The 9657-nt window shown below is 42.4% G+C and overlaps 1 pseudogene; it reads left to right on the top strand.

The window, feature by feature from the left end:
* The first annotated feature begins 4051 nt into the window (after nucleotides 1-4051).
* On the top strand, nucleotides 4052-7547 carry Moxl-ps1 (monooxygenase like, pseudogene 1; annotated as a pseudogene).
* Nucleotides 7548-9657: the final 2110 nt, after the last annotated feature.

The raw sequence follows: 9657 nt of genomic DNA, 5'->3' as shown, positions 1-9657 counted from the left end.
TAAAAAAAAAAAAAGAGTTGCTGTGGTCATAGTGTCGCTTCACAGCAATAAAATCCTAACCAAGACATGCTATATAGACACTATTCATATGGAATTCATTCTACAGGACTCAATCAAGCTTATTATTTGAAAACAGGGTTTGGAGTCGTTTCTGAGGCTCTGTGTGCTGAACTCTTCCCTTTGATGACTCCTGTAGTATAGATAGTTGTGTGATCTTGGGATGTCCATGACACAGTTTGAGTAAAAGGATCACCCCCAGCATGGTCAGCAATCTTATTCACCAATAGGGATGACAAATTGCCACTGTCTGTTCTTTAAAAAAAAAAAAAATTAAACACTTCCCAAATGAGGTATCTATGCTGTCACTGGGAATATTCAGAAAAATGTAATGCTGGATTAGCTGGCAATTACTAAGCAGTTATATCAAAATAATGCTTTAAATCAGTATTACAATAAACATAACTGCTTGTGAAAATTCTCTTCTCATAAATGCAGGGCAGACTTGGCTGATGTGACTGTGTGTATGTGCTCGTTAACATCAGATTTTCCGGTAGCCATTTTTTCTATCTACTTACTATTTTTAGCTAAAGCGAAGTTTGGTGGCTCATGTTTATAATCCCAATTTGATTTGAAAAGTTGAAGCAGAAGGATCAGGAGTTCAAGACCAGCCTGGACTATGTGAGGCTTTATCTCAAGAAAAAAAAAGTATAAACCATATAGATGTTCAAACACATGCTTTGCAAAAATTTCCCACCATCTGTGAGTCCATATATAGTACATGTAGACAGAGATTCATAGAAATACAATGGTGTGCATTGCACTGAAATTTGATTTTTTTTTTCATTTAACATTTAGAGCACCAATATAGTTTCCTGGTTTTGTTTTTGCTGCTGTTGGTGTTTTGAGAAGGATCTCACTGTGTTAACTGTGCAGGCCTTGGATTTGTAACCCTCCTAGCTCAGTCTCCCCAGTGTCAGGATTGCAGGTATTTGCCATTACCACACCTGGCTACTGCCATGCTAGTTTTAGTAGATATACAATACTTGGTGGCACATGAATACTCTGAAAAGAACAGTTGGACAACCTGAACCCTAGGTGTTAGGTCTTACGACTGTTGTTATGTTTGTTATGATTCTTATGAACATGTTTCAGTGAAAAAAAAAAAAAACCCTAACTATCAGAAAAACCAGGTGGCTTGATTGAGATTGTGTGGGTGGTGGGAGAAACAGAAAAGGAACCCCAGTGTTAACCTTTACAAGAGGCAAGGGCAACTTCCTGTAGCTCCTTGCATCAAGTAAAAATGACTAAAAAGAGGAAGAAGTTGCTTATGAGCTCAGCATTGAGAAGGTGAGGCAGGGGGACTGCTGTTAGTTTGAGATCGCCTCGGTCTGCATAATGAGTTCCAGGCTCTTCTGGGCCACAGAGTTAGATTGTCAAACACCAAGCAGCAATGAACAGTATAAGATAAAGGGGCCCCAAGTCATACTGTGGAGCACATCCGTGGTGGGGTCAAAGTAGGCTTTTATTTGAACTGGTCACTACTCTGCTAGGAGTGAGAGAAAACTGCCTCAGGTCTGGAGATGTGCTAAGAAGAGCAGACGGGGAGACACGGTGCATCTGTGTTGTCGGGGTGTGGTGAGGTGGAGAGGAAGTAGTTAGGAAAAGTTTGGGAAACTTTTGTCAGGACTTATTGGGGACTGTGACAGGAAGGAATAATAGAGGCTTCCTAGCAGCAGGCTACACAGAATAAACTGGTGGGACCTAAGGTGGGTGTGGTCAGCATTACCCGTCCCGCTCTGAAGGTACAGCATAGCCAAGGCAGGCAGATGATTAGCAGATGTTTCAAATCAGCTATTCTGGGGGAAATAGACTTCATAAAAGTTAAAAAAACAAGCAAACAAGCAAACCCCAAACCATAAAGAAATGAAAACTAAATTAAATCCAGAGCTATCGTTTCAAGGGTTCATATACATCTGCTGTCTGGGTTTGAGCTTCTTGTAAGCAGAGGACTGACTCTTGCTGACACGGGCTGGTTCCCAGTGCAAGCCGGGCAGCTTGGCAGGTGACACAGGCATTACAGGGTGATGCCTCTCCCAATGTACGTAGTGTAGCAAAGCAAACGCAGAGGTCCCTCTGAGAGGGAAGTGGTTACGTGTTTGAAAGCAGCTCGGGACTTGCACAACACAAGAGTCCTTGCCGCAGAAAACTCCAAGTGCGTTTTCGTTTTCAAATGATGAATTACACACAGGATTACACAATGATAGTCTCAGAAGACTTCCAATCAGACGGCCTCCATTCCCTCCGAGTTTGCCTCCAAGATTTTGTTCGGGACATTCTGAAAAACTGTCCCCGGAGACAAAAAGGAGGCTTGGCATTATGAGTAGCTGGCTTTTAATGAGTAGATGTGAAAAACGGCACGCACATTTAAGAGGGAGATATTATCTGTCAGATGCATCTCATTTAGGAGGGTGGGAGGTCTTTTACAAAACATTTCCTCATGGGCTTAATTGATAGTCCCTTGACTTATTGGTAATGGATTCGTTCCCATTGTAATTCAGAATTAATATGTTATGACTAAGAGACACTGGCTCCACCACCCTTTCTGTTGGAAACAGTGTAGCTTGCTCCAGTGTGAATAAAGCTTTACACTGTTTGAGAGCAATGTGAGTTTTTATTTTTGTTATAAAAACTATATTCTCAATGTAAATGATGAATCCACTACCAACAGTTCTTCTTTCTTTCTTTTTTGTTAATTCATTTTATTTTTTGACAAATTCATAGTTTTTTTTCCCCCTGTTTTGTGACAGGGTTTTACTCTGCAGCCCAGGCTATCCTGGAATTCAGTTAAACTAGAAGTACAGTTTAAGTTAGCCTTGAACTCATGCTGATGAATGTCCTCTTGCCTCAGCCTTTGGAGTTCTGAGATTAGACCTGTCTAAACACATAGTTTTGTTTGTTTGCTTTTTAAAATGGAGTTTTGCGTGGCTCTGACTGGCCTTGAACTCACTGTGTAGTCAAGGGTAGCCTTGAACTCTCGATTCTCCTCATAGAGTCTGTCCCCAGAGCTAGGATTATAGGCAGCACCACAGCTGAGTTTTTATGGGGGATTTGGGCCTAAACCAAGTCCTTTGTGCATACTGGGCAAACCCTTAGACATATCCTATAACTGGACATATCCTAAGTGCCTGATAGGTTGGAGTGGGGCACAAGGGAGCAAAACAGGGTCTCTCACTTATATATGCTGTGGAATTCGAAGGGATCCACCTACCTCTGCCTACCAAGTGCTGGAATTAAGGTATATGTCATCAGCACTTGGCCCTGATAGCTCTTATAAGCCTTATTTTTATTTAAATCTGTAAAAAAGTAAATTTAAGCAAAGTTGACTCGGGTGAGCAACGCGTTGCCGGCAGCAAATCAGTATTGCGGGCTGTGGTGCAGGCTCTTCTGCACTTGACAGGTACAGATGCAGATCGACTTTGCAGCTTTTTTATTGGTGTTCCAAAGGGAGGTGGCAGTCTGGCAGGTCCGAGTCCTTTGAGACCCACGTCTGCTGCTACTTACAGGTTACACGAAGATAGGCGAATTGTGGTGAGATCTAATGTTTAGAAAATGTAAATATTTGCCAGATGGTGGTGCTGCATGGTTGTCGTCTTAGCACTAGGGAGACAGAGGCAGGTGGATTTTTGAGTTTGAGACCAGCCTTCTCTATGGAGTGAGTTCCACGATAACCAGAGCTTCACAGAGAAACCCTGTCTCAAAAACAAACAAAAACAAAAAACCGAAGGAAAAAGTACAAAGAAAAGAAAAAAGAAATATAAACCGTCATTGGGGGCCAGCGACAGTCCTCCATGGGGGAACGTTCACTGAGCTCTCACGATGGTTGTATGGCTCTGCTCTGCTCAGCCCAGCAGCCTCTTAAGCCATCTGGAGCCTCGAAGACTCTTTAGTGCGGAAGTTCCAGTGCAGGCGGTGGGAAAGCAGAACCTCTGGATGGACCGTTTCTTAGAAGCTTTGCCAATTTGCAGAAACCAGACAATGTTCCTCATTAACATCTGTCTGTCAGCACAGTCCAGCGTCATTTCACTGTGTGGCAGGGACTCAGCTCCGAATTCTGTACAGAAAAAACACCTGGATCGCAGTCTTCCAATGACTTCAAGACAACCAGAAGTGTCTTCTTTTGCTCCTAGTGGGTCTCTAAGCAAGACGTCCCTGCCCGTCGGGATGTGCTGCCGGCATTTAGCTATGATGATGCCCTAGAGGACCTTGCGCCCATGACTTCTCCTCCATCAGACATGGGCAGCATCCTCTGGAAGCCAGTGATTCCAGAGTACAAGTATCAGCATCTTGACAAGACAGAGAAAGGAGCAGCCAGCGTCTCTTCCCTTTCTGTGACTTCTTGGACAGCCGCTGACAGTTCAGACAAGGCCCCTGTGATGAGAGCTAAAGCTTTCATCATGAATTCTCTGATCACAAAACCGACCCAGGAGAACATCCAGCGCTTTGAACAATAGGCAGGACTGAGAGATGTTGGCTACACACCCATAAGGGCCTCACCACTGAGGAGACCAGGTACCTTCGAGTGGCAGAAGAACTCCATAAACGAAAGCTGAAGAGTGGAGAGATAGCAAAAGAGGAGAAGCACCCTGCAACAGCCCAGTCCACCCTGAGCAGCACCCCTCGCTCGTCCCCTAAGCAGAAGTCCAGGGGCTGGTTCCCATCTGCCTCCTCCACAGCCTTACCTGCCCCAAATCCTCACACCATGGATCCTGGGAGTAGAAATGATAAGAACTCAGAAAATAAGAACTTTGGACCAGACCCCTGCAGAAATCTGACCCTGGTTTTGCTGTCCAGGCTTACAGAGGTGGCCCCCAAACCCTCTCCTGTGGAGGTGATGCGTGCCTAGGCCACACAAGGTGAAAGGTACAGCAGTCTTTAAGCCACCAAAGAGGGACGTCCCAACGGTAGAAGGAAAGAAACAACCCCCGCGCACCCATAATCTCAAACCGCGTGACTGGAATGTGCTCACACGCGCTGGCTTCTAGAATGCTTTCTGTCCAGCGTCTGTAACTTCCCTGGGGCTGACAAAAGGGGGGATGTGGCTGTCTGAGGCCTGAGTGAGTGTGCAGATTGTCTTCGTGTGAGAGAAACCATTTTGCAGTGTTTTCAGGGTGATGGAAAATGTCAGTGGTGTAGAGCCTAGGGTCTCATTAATTTTTTTTTTAATTATTTTTCCTACAGAAGGACTCTGATCCTTATTTTCCTAGGTAAATTGTGCTGGAGTGCTTCCAGTACTGAGGCTGCTTGATTCTTTTCCCATGATCACTATGAGTACTGACAAATCATGGTACAGGAGCCCACCAACCAGTTTGCCAGCGGAGGCCTCCTGACATACATTAGCCTGGACTTCTCTGAGAGCTGGGTACAGCTCACAGCTATGCTTGGCAGGATCCTGGCTCTCTAAGCTGAACCACAGGCTTTCTCTCCCTCTCCCCCTCCCCCTTCCTTCCTTTTCCTCTCCCCACTCCCTCTCCCCCACTCACCCAGGGTTTCTATGTGTAGCTCTAGAAATAGGTTTTAAGACCAGGCTGTCCTTGAACTTACAGAGACCCACCTGCCTGCTTCTAGTGTAACCCCCTTTTCTTGTTCGAACTTTAATATGAAATTAATTTAACTTCTCATTCAGTAATCTAGTTTCATACTGGCAATTGGTTCCCCACCCCGATTTTATTACTGAAGATAATAGACAGGGACTTGCTCATGCTAGGCAAGTGCTGTACCACCGAGTGTCACCCCTAGTTCCTGGGTAGTATGCTTTTTCAGTTGTGTGTGTTTTGTTTTGAGACAACGCCTCACTTTGTACCCAGGGCTAGCCTGGAACTCAGTCAGTAGATGCACAGATGTATCCTCCTCTGCCTCCCAGTGCTGGGATTGCAGGTGTGCACAACCACACCCAGATTAGCTTCTGCTAGAGAAGATGATAGGTGCAGCTGGATGATAGACAGCCTTCGGGTTTACACGAACTTGGTGCCACTGTATTCTGAAAACAGCGAGACCATTTTCCACCAACTTAGCCACATCTGTTCAGTAACGAGTGTTACCGAGGAAAGGAGGCAAGGAAGTGCCCTTTCCTGTCTCCTCATTGTTCACAGGTTTGTTGGTCTTGAACACTCACATACGATCGCTCCATCATTTTAGATAGTAGTCTGTTTACATAACAAGCTAACCTCATAGAGAAGGCCTGGAGTCTAAGATTGTTGTAAAATTAATTTATTTGTGTTATCTTGTATTGGCAAATAAAAATCTTTACTACATTTTTAAAAAGAGAAAAGCAAAACAAAACAAAACCAGTAATTGGCCCTGAAGCATCAGGTTGTGACAACTCAGTGAGCTCATGCCTGGAGAATATAATGTATAGAAAAGTATTAACACAACCTTATTCTCACTGTATTATTTCTACCAAAGTCCTGCCTTATCCTCCATTACTGAATCCTCAGGTTCAATCAACTATGGATAAAAGTGCTTACAAAAATGAGTATGTGCTGACTGTGTATAGCTCTTTTACCCTGTCATATTTACCTAAACAAAATGATGTACCCACTCTGTAATCCAGAGATAGCAAAGTTAAGATGAAGGTATGTATGGGCTACATAAAAATGCTATGCTACCTTCTAGAAAGCACAGAAGCATCCACGGATTTTAGTATAAGAGGGAGTTCCTGGAACCAATTTTCAAGGAAGTGTGACTGCTTGGTTTCCGTGTGTACACTGGGCTAAACACAGATCCAGGATTGCTATTTTTCCTGAGTGTTTCTGGCAGGAGTGAGCTGTACCGCCCATTTCTTGTGTGATAGTTGGAGGGTAGAGATGATGCAGCCACCACGCTGTAGTTCACACACATCACCACATATATGCTGGCTCACAATTTATGTGATGCAATGGCTGGGTTTATAATCCCCCCAACCTTTCACCTGGATCATTTTATAGCTTTCCTGTCTCCAGGGACAAGTGTTTTTGTTTGGCTCCATGGTGAAGCACCTTGATTTCTCCGGGACAGCCACATCATGAAGGACAGAGGCCAATAAGAACTGACACAAGGCTCATTCCGTCCTTGCAGGCGCCAGCTTGAGCATATAAGTTCCTTTTTATTCTGAGTTTCCTTTACTCTTCTCCTTGACTCTCTCCCTCACAGGTTTAAGTTCTAACATAAAATGGAGACGACGTTGTTAGGAATACTTGTTCTTTCATAAAGTCAAGTCCTGAAACACAAACAAAGCACAACTTTTGATTGATGCAGACCTCTAATGATCCTAATTGTCACTTTGATATTGCCTCAGTAATGAAAATAGTTTCTATTGGCAACAACATTGTGGTTAGCACAAATGAGCCATGAGTAGTGGCCAATGACTATAATCCCAAGTATTTAGAGGGCAGAGCCAGGGAGACCCCTGTAAGTTCAAGGCCAGACTGGTCTATATAGCAAGTTCTAGGCCAGGCAAGATTACATAATAAGACTGTCTCAAAAACCAAGACCAAAACCAAACCAACCAACCAAACAAACAAACAAACAAACAAAAATACACATAAAAGCAAAGACAATGGAACTGTGTGTGGTATTTGGTTGTAAAATTACTTATATAATTTAGAATAAATTATTTTTAGATGATGATCCAAATGATATTTTAAGATCTGGAGAGATGGTTCAGTGGTTAGGAGAATCTAACTAAAGGGTTCGGCTTTAATTCTCAGGACCAACTTGGTGGTGGCCATGATGCTCATTAAGTCCAGATCCAGGGATCACACCATCTTCTGAACCCTGTGGTACCAGGCAGTCACACAGTTCCCCTGGAGGCAAAACATTCATAAAATAAAATAGAACACATAAAATAAAAATAAGAGAGAATTCTTAAAATGACATCATAATTTAAAAATTCTTACAGCTATCTTAGGTTATATTTAAAAAAATGTTGCTAAAAATTCATTTAAACTTGTCTATTTCCATAGTTAGTTTTAAGGAGGCTTTGAAGAGTTAATGTTCTTACATTATCTATACATTTATTATCTCCCTTTGCAGGAAACATGGGGTACCCTTGAAAGTTTCTGGACAAAAGAAAACACGCATAAGACGCCTAACTCTGCTTCTGCCCATAAAACTTTCCCTTAATTCAAAGGAATCCAGCCATCTCTCATTAATTCACTCAACCTTGATTCATTTAATCACTTTAAAGCTCTGCTAAGTACCTATTATGTGCTGTGAATGAAACTGTTGCTAAGTACATGCAAATAAACATTGCCAGTTCCCTGACGTGGTATCTAACAGTCACAGGGTAGTGTAGTGAGTTCTAAGGCAGACTACCTAAAGGACAACTTAATGATGAGCAGGAGAGAGTTTTCTGGAAAGAGTATACTTAAATTGGCATTCAAAGCTAATAAAACTGTAAAAGGTTTCCACCAAAGGTCTTTAGGAGAGAGGAGTAAGATTCTGAAGATCTTGAGACACACACACACTCAAAAAAAATGAAACATTTAGGATAACGGCTAGCAGAAATTTTGGAAGTTAGGAGAGTGAAACCTTGAATTTTGCAGTCAATCTTAAATATGAATCTGAATGTCTAGTTCCCTTCCTAGAAACCTAGATTCCAAAGACTTATGAAATAAAGAATATATGTCAAACAGTGTTATCTACCTCAGCTTCACTCATTTTCTGTAGTGAAAACTTCGGTTTCTTCAAAAACACAGAAATATTATAAGAATGTTTTCATTTTAATCCTGGGTGTGGAATATGAAGCTGCTTCAGATTGTTTATAACAACTGACTGTGATTTGCCTTGTGCTCTAGCAGAGGTGTAATTTTGCCAGGTGCAGATAGTTTCTCCAATTGTATGATGTTTTCTGGGGACTTTAAAGAGGGCACATAAATGCTAGAGTCCTCGATAAGCAGGTTGTTATGTGCATATTGTTGGTTGTTGGCTGGCTGCTGGTGGTTGCTGCCATTCCTGGTTTGTTACATAGTCATGGGCAAAGAAGAAATGAAGATATCAGACATCCTGCTGGCTAAGAGCAAACTTGCTCCAAGGAACTTGATGCCCCTAATCAGCAGGAAGTCATCTAATGATAATGAAAGCCCTTTCCCCTCTATCCTCTTTTATCTAATGTTAAAAGATTGAAAGGATGAAAGAAAAGGGGTGGAGAAAGGTGGAAAAAGGAAGAACCTACAAAGTAACCAAGAGTCCGACTATGTATTTTCCAAACCAGCATGACTGTCTAAACATAAACTGAACAAGGACAGCAGCAATAGACATGCCAAGGCAGATCTGGAAAAGACTATGCAGCCTCAAGTCTACATAACAAAATAAGGAATGCTGAGAGTGGGTGCTGTCCAAGGAAGAGCGCCTCAGTTAGTTATCCAATACCTAATGGTCAGCCCTGAAAGCATACATACAAGTAACGTTATACAGACTGAGCGGGTTGTACTTATTATATATACATATTACATATGTGCATATTAATATTACAAATAATATGTATTACATATGTATCAACAATTAAATGAAAAAAGAGGCCATAAATTTGAAAAAAAGCAAGAAGGGACATAGGAGAGGATTTGGAGGGTGGAAAGGGGAGAAGGAAACGATGTGATTATAATTTCAAAAGTAAAATAG

This window comes from Rattus norvegicus, chromosome 13 (assembly GCF_036323735.1).
Source record: "Rattus norvegicus strain BN/NHsdMcwi chromosome 13, GRCr8, whole genome shotgun sequence".
NCBI classification, from domain to species: domain Eukaryota; kingdom Metazoa; phylum Chordata; class Mammalia; order Rodentia; family Muridae; genus Rattus; species Rattus norvegicus.
The sequence above is the reverse complement of the archived record's forward strand: the minus strand, read 5'-3'. Positions and strand labels throughout refer to the sequence as shown.